Genomic DNA, 10,887 nt, shown 5'->3' with positions numbered 1-10,887 from the left:
GATGTCCTCACAAATTTGAGAGTCACTTTTTTGGAGGATGTGGAGATAAACTTGGAAGAGCCACATGTGGTAAATGCCTTACAGGCTTTACAAACAATGGATTTGAGATGGAATTACTGCTTCAATGTTCAGACTTGGACATTGACAGATTGGCTCCCAACTTAAACTCCCCACTCGATGTAGTAGTTTTGAGAAAAGAAAGGGATAGGCGCACAGAGATTTGGAAAGATAAAGAGATATATCAAAAGCTTCTGCCTGTAGTGGAATGACTGAATGCTATTTTTATAGATGACTCCACAAATAATTGTTACCACTCGCCTCATAAAGTGTTACTTCATCCATCATTGTTGTGTCATCTTCCATTTTTGTTTTTCGTACCACATGTAATGCAGTGACAGCTAGGCTTGGGTTTGTAACTAGCACACAGTTAGCTTCTGATGTATCCGAATCAAACTTGTTATCCTGTAGTAGAAGGCTAGAAATAAGAAAGATTGCATTTATATATTGAAATATCTCATGCAACGATGTTCTTACCAGCCAGTATGACTGTCGTTGAGGGCAATAGAGTATCTTTTCTTTGTTGTAAAGAAAATGCATCTGATTTTGAGTCTGGGTCGAAAGGTAGTGGATGGTTTGAATTATTCTTAACGTGTGTAAAACAGCTTTATGGGAGAGGCGAAGAAACCGTCGAAAGGCCATATGGAAACGGTGTGCTAGTCGCAAACCCAAGCCTAGCAGTCACTGCATTACATGTGGTACGAAAAACAAAAATGGAAGATGACACAACAATGATGGATGAAGTAACACTTTATGAGGCGAGTGGTAACAATTATTTGTGGAGTCATCTGTAAAAATAACATTCAATCATTCCACTACAAGCAGAAACTTTTGATATATCTCTTTATCTTTCCAAATCTCTGTGCGCCTATCCCTTTCTTTTCTCAAAGCTATCTTTATCTTCACTACATCGGTGGGGAGATAAAGTTGGGAGCCAATCTGTCAATGTCCAAGTTAGAGCATTGAAGCAACTATTCTAGCTCAAATCCATTGTTCTGTTAAGCTTATATAAAATTTACCACACGTTGCTCTTCCAAGTTTATCTCCACCATCCTACAAAACAGTCACTCTCAAATTTGTGAGGATGTCGCTACCTCGTGAATTCTTTCGTTTCTTTGAGCAATGCACAACATGTTTTAAGGACATGGAGATCACCCAACAAGCATCAAAGGTGGCCATACAAGAAATTTCACTCAGGATTTGAAGTGATGGTCGGAAAAAGATGTAGAATGGTCGGAAACAGAATTTCGGTCAGGAAATCCCTAATAACACAGGTGAGTTCAGATGTGCATGCAAAGGGGCTAACACAATAGCAAGCATGCTAGAGAAGTTTTTGGCCTAAGTAGGGAGTGGTTCAACGTTAGTGGACTTATTAGTTTGGTTAGTTTCTAAAGTAGTTAGCTATAGTTTCTTTTTAAACTGATTAAAGAATTTTTGGACTTAGTTAATTAGTGACCTTATTGTGAGTTATTCTGGTATTTCTAGCAACATGAGAGGCAAATTGTCTGCCAAGTCTTGGAAGTGTAACGTCTCAACCACGGTTGACAATAGCAATGGCAGCTTTAGCAATACTCTCTCTCTCTCTCTCTCTCTCTCCAAGAATGACTTTCTCAAAGTGAATCTCTCAACCTCCAACTCTTTAGTCACGTATTTCAAAGGCTAGGACCAATGCTTGTCAAGCTGGGATGCTTTCAAAAGTGCCTTGGACTGAGGAGGCTAATGTTTTGCTTCTTTCTTTTTGTGCTTCGCGTGCACTGTGAATGCCCTAGATTTGGCACCTGCAATGTGCTCATTCAGTTATGGCGCTCGTGCTACAACACATGCCAATGACAAAATGTTATGTTGGATGAAGCCAATTCATTACACAACTGGCTCACACAACCGATCATCAAACATTTGGAGCAACTTAGGTAGGGTAAGGGGAAAAGAATGTTGCAAAAGGAAACGTGGGCTGATTACGAATCTCATATCCATAAGAAGCAAGAGATGCAACTTAGTGTTTGTAGCCTCTTCAATATCATAGACCCATAGTACAGAGAAATTGGGCTATATGCACCAAGCGGAAGCAAAGGAAGCGCTAGGTGATGGAAGATCTAGCCTTAGGGTCGAATTACTAACTCACGCTTGAGAGTTAGATTGCAGGGCCATAGTAGTTACTTTGCCACCTTGTTAATTTTTGCCAATGTGTTGGGGTCTAAGGGCGAAAGTTCTTTGTTCTAGATCTAGTGGACCTAGCTAAATGTTCATTAGGTATTATAACAATTTGTCCTCACCTTGATTTCCTAGATGCAAATTTGACATAGCCAAGAAGGTTACATCATCATCAAGGATTGCCTTTGCAAAATGGCATGCATCCCTTGTTTCTAAATGTCTTGGCTCAATCATCTTGATCAAACTTCATCATCGTGGTTAGTGCATTAGTGAGACTTTCATAATTTTTGTGAGATTTATAACCTCCATGAACTACTAGTATTTGTTATAGCTTGTCCACTCAACATGCAACAAATATTTAAATTTTAGAAATTCAAAAAGTTGGCCGAGTTTAGCCCACCATACTCACATGCTCTTCTAACACATGAAAGATCGTTGAAGAATTTGGCCTATCAATTTGCAAGCTCTTACATACATAAATCATCCATAACTTTAGAATTCAGCATGAAATTACATATGCTTTTTGAATTGCAACCAATGTATTCTAGAAACTCCATAGAACTATATAATAATATGACAATAACATGAATAAAGTTGTTGTCATCCTTCAACCTTAAATCCAACTCGGTCAACTCTGCTGAGTCCAAATCCTCTGTCGCATTGAGACCATACATTAAAACATAGGAATTTTAGAATTTGGATTGAAGTAAATATATCTTAGGCAAGGAAAGAAACAAAGTAGAATAATAATATATATTATAACCACACATTGTGTGGATGAGAAGGTGGCATGCTTCCTTCCTCAAAGGATTATAATCCAAGGGAATGGGCTCTTCCCTGGGTTTTGGTATCCAATATCATGTGGTTGGTTTGCCTACCTCTAAGCACAGTTGAATTGTTGGGCCTTTTTTGTAAGTTTACGGCTATCTTGCACAAGTTGTGTTCATGGTTTCTATTCTCTAGGCTTGAACCTGCTACAGAAGGCCTTGTGTGTTCCTTTTAAAAAGTATTTGTAAGTAGCAGAAAGCTTTGATGCTAAAATCAACATCATAGCTTTGTGCTTCCTTGGACGCCGGGACAAGAGATTCTATTTGGTCACGGCCTTGAGATGGCAATTTCAATTTCCTTGGCAATGTTGTACGTCACATATTTTTGAGGCATCAAGATTATACCCTAGTTTGTGGAATTCTATGGGATGTTTAAATATTTCTTTATTGTCTGGTGATTTGCACCTCTTTATGATTCCCTACCCTCCTACTCTTATCTCACATTGCTCATTCCCCTCACATCACTCCTCCCCCTACCTCTCTACCTTGCCCCTACTAGTTCTCCCCCTTCATTCCTCCCACACTTCCTCACCCCTCTCCCTTGCTCCTTCTCCCCCTCCCTTGCATTTTCCCTCTCCCCCTACCCCTTGGCTCCCCTCCTCCCTCCTCTGTCCCCCCTCTCACCCTTCCCCTTGCTTTTCACAATGGGTGAAGGCATAATCTCAACCTTATTCTCATCTCTTTCTACTACCCTCATAGGTGTGAGCAAAAGAGAGTTGCCACTCCCTTAGATTCTTTGATTCCTCTTTTTGTTCTTGCCTCCATTCTATATATAAACTCATGTCTTTCCTAATGTATATGGAATCCCATGTTTAGCGAAACGACTGGTGTGTCTACATGGAGGAAATATCAGCCCTTATGTATACTTATGAGAAGTTTCTAAGTTTTTGTTTTCTCATCTCCTTGATGAGTTTGTAAAAAGCCTAATTCTCTTTCCATAAAGCTTTCATATTGAGAGTTAAAGTCTTAAAGGAGCCGCGAGGGGGGCCATGTGAGGGAGGGTTGAGGGAGCGGGATGGAGTGGGTGTAGATGATAGACACAAGGGGGAGGGAGGAGGAGTGAGAGCGGGGGGATCGTGAGGGGGCACGAGGGGGGAACCAAAGGGTGTAAGGAGGGTAGGAGGGAGGGAGGGAAAGTGAGGGGCAATGAGGGGGGGCCAAAGGGTGTGAGGAGGGTGGGAGAGAGGGGGGGCAAGTGAGGGGCACCAAGGGGAAAAGGGGGGCCAAGTGAGGGGCACGAGGCAGGGGGGGGGGGGGACGGTGTTTGGGAGGCAAGGGACGAGAGGATGTGAGGGGGAAAAAAGAGGGGAAGGTCTTTCGACCACCTAGGAGATCTTTGAAGACACCATTTTTTGTTCAGGTGATTGTATGAAGTCCTCTAAGCCATAACTGCCCTATAGATTGACCGCGTGGAAACTGTGCGCAGGTTTACCTCCCTCAACTGCCACTGATTTACTCTCCAGGCCATGGATGGGATGGAGCATGTTGGCTAGTCCTTAGGGATGTTCCCGATCACGTCTGCAAGCAGTAGCTACTCCTTTGCAAGCAGAACCTGAGGCTCCACTGGTCATTATCCCTGGAATGCATCTCACTGGGTTGAGGTTGAAACAGTACGAAAAGCAACAGGAAAAAGGTTGAGGTTGAAGTTCCACTCCAAGAGAGAGAGGTTTTGGAGTAGCTAAGGTTTTTTTTTTAAAACAACACATAAATATTTATTAGATAAAGCTGGAGTACTTTAGGGGCAAGCTGCCCACGGTTTACTTTGAGTAAGTGTGTCGTCTAGCAACAGGCAGCCAGCTCAGACATATAACTCCCTATTACATCTTATTTAGCTACTAAAACAATACCTATTTCTACCAGGACGGACTTAGCCCAATGCAATGGCCGTATCTTCTCAGAATCCCACCCCCACTGACCCACCAAACACGATCTTGTTTCTAATAGTCCACAGTCCTGAAAAACGCGGCCCTTATATATGGCCGGCAAGCACCTAGGGTGTTATGCTCTAGCCGGGATAGCATGACCTCGGATAGATCGGTGGGCATTTTCTCTTAGATGACCAACTTTTGTAATAGTTAATGTGCGTAATTGAAATGGGAAGTAACTGCCAAGGTCCTAGGTGAGGGCGGAATGGCATTGACTAGATAGTTCTGAGTGCTAAGGCCTAGGTGCACCTAAATGTGCAATAATGCCAAGGGGCAAGTGGTTTTTAATGTGCCCCAAGAGAGGGGTAAAAAAGTGCACCAAGTGGAGAGGCTATAATGATGACATTTGGCAAGGAGAACTATCTAGGGAATTGAGGGTCTCATGGATAAGTATGAAGGAAAATAACGAAGGAATATATGTATCTGACGATTTACTATCCTTGAGAATTTGACTGGGTGGAATAATCATATGCCATCGCCCGTGAGATGTATCCACGTATGGAATAGAGCTTCGTAAATTAGAGATACAGGTTTTGACACAGGGTGCTGGGGAGCCAATCCAATTCACCCAAAAGGAGGATCCTCCAATTAGCCGAAATAAGCATCTTGCCATAAGTCCTACCTTCCTGACTGATGCCACACGCTTTTGGCTATAAGAGAGGACCCCCAAAAGAGGTGCAAGGTATCCCCCCAAGCTAAATCGCATAAGGGACAACGTGGGTTTACCTTTTTCTAGCGAGCAATCCTCCCCCTCAATGGGAACCACTTGCGCATCACCTTCCAGAGTAGAAAAGAGGCTTTACCAAACTTGCAGGCTTTCTAGATTGTGATTAGGTGGTCCTTCCACCACCTAGGAGATCTTTGAAGACACCATTTTTTGTTCAGGTGATCGTATAAAGTCCTCTAAGCCATAACCGCCCTATAGATTGACCGGGTGGAGCCCGTACGCAAGTTTACCTCCCCCAACTGCCACTGATTTACTCTCCAGGCCATGGAAGGGATGGAGCATGTTGGCTAGTCCTCAGGGATGTTCCCTTCAGTGGAGCTTTCTAGTTCAGGCTTGATAACCAGTCGACTGACCTCCAGGAGCCCTTGGCCTGGTTCCACAGGTTGGTCAAGTACATAATACCAATTGGAAGATCCATCAAAGTGAATGGCTGCCCCACTCCACCACATACTTTCACGCATGCTTGAATCCCCTCTCAGACTACCCCGACCTTTCCAAGACCATAGGTGGCCATTAGCCTTCCCAGCTTCAATCAGACCTACTACTAGATCAGAACCCTAAATCTTAAGGGGGAAGGCATAATAGACAGCATCATGCTAGGATAGATTACTCTGGATCCCGCTCCAGATTCAGCAAGCCATTTCACACTCCACCCATGGGGCATTGCATTCAAAGAGCCTAGGGATCCATTTGGTATGCAGAGCTACTAACATCAATGTCCGGAATGCCCAAACCCCCTCCATCCTTGGGTGCCTTGAGTGCATCCCATGGTACATAGTACCTCGCCTTCTTTCCAGTTCTTCAACCCACACAAGCGCCTAAACCACCTTTCAATCCCAAGCTAGTGAGATTTTTGAATCTCCAGATGGAGGCCAGATATGTGGTAGAGGCTGCTAACAAATGCTCGAGGACTAAAATTCTGGCATTCCAGCCCATAGACACCCCGCACCAAGCTCTCAGCTTCTGCATAATCTTGTCTCAGAACCAATCAAACCTTTGCTTCCGGGTGATGCCTACCCCAGGGTGCGTTGGCTACTAGAATTGAAGGAATTTGCCCTAAAGTGTTGGACCGAGAGCAAGCTGAATTCATCCAAGGTAGAGACATTTTTTAGAACATTCTCAATGTTGCATTCACTTTGGATAATGCTTGGTCTGCGGATAAGAAAGCGTTCCTTCTCAGATTTGATTTTGATAAAGCCTATGATAGGCTTAGATGAAACTACGTTCTTAGAGTCCTGGACACTCTTGGGTTCGAGAACACTTTCTCAGGATGATAGAAACCCTTCTTATGAACGCTTCAACTATCTTGTGCCTCAATGGTGGGGCTATCTTCTTATGAATGCAACTTCCCCCTTCTCAGGTTGGTTAGACAAGGGTGTCCTTTAGCCCCCCCCTTGTTCGACATCTCCACGGTCCCTTTGATAGCCCTTCCTAGAGAAAAAATTCGAGAGGGCTCGCTGAAAGGCCTGAAACTCCCTTCGTGCAATCAGTTTTGTACTCAAATGTTTGCAGATAACACTGTAGCTATGGTGGCAGAAGATCAGCAATCAGTGAGATGCATTCCAGGGATAATGACCTAGTTCAGTGGAGCTTCAGGTTCAGTTTGAAGCTGGCCAAAGTTGTTAATGCTTAGAACCCATCCTCTAGACAAGCCAGAGTGGCTGGAAGACATTCCTTGCCAGAAGGTAGAAAGGGGCACGATTATCGATATTTATCTTAGAAGACGTGTTCAGCATGGTGATGGGCCTCTAGTCACCTACCTTTAGTCTGGTCGGACGCTTCGAGAAGAGCTTAACAAGGTCCACATTCACAAAGGGACCCCTGCTGCATGGCCTGACTAGCCATTGCCAAGTCATCATCCATCAACACATCCCAAAAGGCAACATAGAACTCTGCAGTGAGGCAGTCTGGGCCTAGGGCCATGTTGTGTTCCTTCGATTCTTCTTCCTTTCTAGGCTGGCTTTTGAGCATCCGAGACTCGAGAATAGTAGGCCTTGGAGAAAGGCATCTACCTGGGAAGACCACACCCCATCATTAATACCCGGGTCTCCCACAACCTCGGAGAGCTCCTTCTTGAAGACGTCACTGGTCAGCAACATGCCAGAACTCTGTATGCATTACACCCTCAGAGTCCATTACCCTGTCCACTGATTCTATCGTATGTTTTTTTTCACTGATTGGACAGTCCTCCCCTTGCGGAAGCCTCGGTGGCGGAAAAAGCAACCTATCTCCCCCAGCTCAGATCTGCAAGGTGGCGCACCTGCAAGCATGTCCTAAAGGGAGTCCCTTACAGCCAAGCAGAAGGGGGGGGTTTGCAAAGCTCTTGGAGGAAGCTGCATGGAAAATCCTGGAGCAGGACGTGGACGGACGGGAGCATGAACCTGAGAGGAAAGAGCTCAGGGAGATAGGGAGGAAACATGCAACGATTTGCAGGCTCCAATTCGGCTGGTGTATAGAGGCGTTATCTCCTGCCACTCCTTGAGAGAGGTGCATGCAATGACAAGTAGGAAAAAGGGCTCTCTCGGCGGCTCCTCACTCAGCAGCTCAGCAACCCAAGGCTCTTGGGCAAGTAGCAAAGTTAACACTAGTCTTGTAAAAAGAAACCACTTTTGCGGCTATTTGACATGCTTGTAGAGATTCTATTTATTTCAAACAAAAGAAAGTCCTTTTAGGGAAGTTTTATAAAAAAAAACTTATTTCTAGTTTTTAAAAAAGTGGTCGCTTTTGTTCATAACTTTCTCAACGAATTTTTTAGCAAGCTGAATTTTTTTATATAAATATGCATATATGTATATATGACACATACATGTGACCATCACGACCATCGGATAGAATTTGACAACTATCTTAGCCCCTCAAAGTTGATGTGTTTTGGCCTGTTTTGGTCATTTTTGGGCACTTTTTGAAAATTAAAATTTTTATAGAGTCAAAATTGACTCAAAAATAGTATCAAAATGTTTCTTTGTACTAGAAGATAACAATGATGTAATTATATGACCATATGTAGAAGTTATCATGAAATTAAAAAATCCTTCTCGAGCTATTTTTGTGGCTTAGTTACAAGACTAATGTTAAATTTTAAGCTGAAATGTTGCTTTTTACTTTAAAAGTCTTGGCTCACTATAAAAATTAGGGCAAAGTTTATTTAAAATAAATAAGTATACATTTCATAGAGAATATGAATATGAAAAAGTTTATGGTTCATTTATGTTTTTCACGTTAATATGTATAAATCATCCATGTGTAGGTAAATTTTTTGAATGTAGAAGGCAGGGCCCTTAGATATTGTGCTGAGGTGGTTGTGTCATCCCTTGAGCATGACTTGGCACTAATTGGACCGGTCCATGAGTGCCTTCCATTCCAGCAGCAGTTCCAATCTTTCCAACCATTGGATAAATGGCTACCATACTTGCCAGAAGTGAATGATAAGTTAGTTATGATTTAATTTCCATCTTGTAAAGGTGAGGCTAGGATTTTAAATGGCCCTAGTAAAGATAATGATATGCCTTGGTTTGCCAAGGGTCACGTCTCATGTTGTGATGTAGTACACGCTCAAGGCTTTGCTAGTTACTCTTGTTTTGGGGGAGCTTCCAGAGCTTTAGTAGTACACCCTAAGCAACCCTAAGCACAATGGAGGATTTAGACCACCTGCGATACACTTGGGCGTTTACCATGAGAGTGAGGAGATTCCCAACTGGCACGCTTTAGCCCTTCCTTTACTAAATGAGAGTTTGTTCCAAAAGGCATATAGCAGTTATTCTACACTGCACACTGGGCATTTTTTGACATGCCACTTCACTCCAGATCAAAATCTTTTGGCTCCACATTTGCACCCTGAGGTACACATTTAGTGATACATGAAATCATAACTAACTTATCATTCACTTCTGGCAAGTATGGTAGCCATTTATCCAATGGTTGGAAAGATTGGAGCTGCTGCTCGAATGGAAGAATATCCTCTATGTAAAGGAGGTGTTATCTTGTAGCATTGAAGAATGAAAAAATAATAGACATTTCACTTAGCATTACAGAACGTGCATAAATCTGAGCCATAAATAAACTACTCACTCCATGTGTCAAGCCCATGTCCCAATCAAAGTAAACATCCAGAGAATCATCATCCAATCCCTGAATTTGAGGAGCAGAAATCAAAAGTTGAACTTTACAAGATTCTCTGTCTAGAATTATGTCCATTTGTGAACTTGGGGGTTGGACTACTAAGAAACCCTATGTATCACGTGCATTCAACAAAAAATATCCCTAATGTCACTTTATGAAGCATACAGTTAAATTAATAGAAAAACATTTAATATGTACCAAGTCTTCAATATCATTCAGTGATACATGACTATCACTTTTGTTTTTGTAAGGTGGCGCATGTACAAGTAAAGGGTTGCAAAGGCGGTCTTATGTTGATCTTGGGGGGCAATCGATACTTGGTTGTAACTTGAAAATCCCTCTAGGAAGCTATACGCTTTCTTTTCGACTACCATTTCTAGAACATGTTTCGTGAATGGCAGAGGGTAGTGGTCACTCCTCGTGGTAGGGTTAATCTTCTTTAAATCCACACATACTCTAATTTTTCCATTTTTTTCCAAGACTATCACAATGGATGTTACCCGGTCTATATGCTCGATCTCATAGATGTATCCTGCATCTATGAGTTTTTGGATTTCTTCCCTCACTATGAGTGCATATTTAGGATTCATAGGGTAAGGGTGTTGCCGTACTAGCCTGACATCATCCATCATGGGGATTGTATGTTGCACTACTGTGGCAGGTACTCCTTTCATGTCCGTGTATTTCTAGGCCATGCAGTCCTTATATCCCTGTAGGAGAGCTATTAGGGCATTCTCCTCGTTGGCAATGAGGTATTGGATGACAAATATGGGTTGTGGGTCTTGGCCTTCTGGGGCTAGGTTTACTTCTTTGACTGGGGCTGGCCCATCATATCCTTGAGAACAACTGTCCTCTCGAGATCTTTTGGCCTGTTGGTATAAGATCTTATGATCTTGATTAGTATAGGACTTATAGAGGGCTAGTACCTGCTGTAGTTCTTCCTTATTCTCAATTTCCTTCTCTTTTACTACCAGAGCAGTGGATTTTTTGGCCTTAGCCTTGCCTTTGGATACAGGGGATTTGGGACCTGAAGGGGGATCTTCCATTGTACTTATAGAGCTGACATCCAGAGGCCGCTTGA

At 42.9% G+C, this 10,887-nt stretch overlaps 1 pseudogene; it reads left to right on the top strand.

Moving 5' to 3' along the window:
- Positions 1-542: 542 nt before the first annotated feature.
- Positions 543-9,538, top strand: LOC147892993 (uncharacterized; annotated as a pseudogene).
- The last annotated feature ends 1,349 nt before the right edge of the window (positions 9,539-10,887 follow it).

The sequence above is a fragment of the Dipteris shenzhenensis genome, chromosome 16 (assembly GCF_047967505.1).
Source record: "Dipteris shenzhenensis isolate YYH24624 ecotype China chromosome 16, Dip_SZ_1.0, whole genome shotgun sequence".
NCBI lineage: Eukaryota > Viridiplantae > Streptophyta > Polypodiopsida > Gleicheniales > Dipteridaceae > Dipteris > Dipteris shenzhenensis.
Note: the sequence above shows the minus strand (reverse complement) of the source record. Positions and strands in the feature narration are given on the sequence as shown.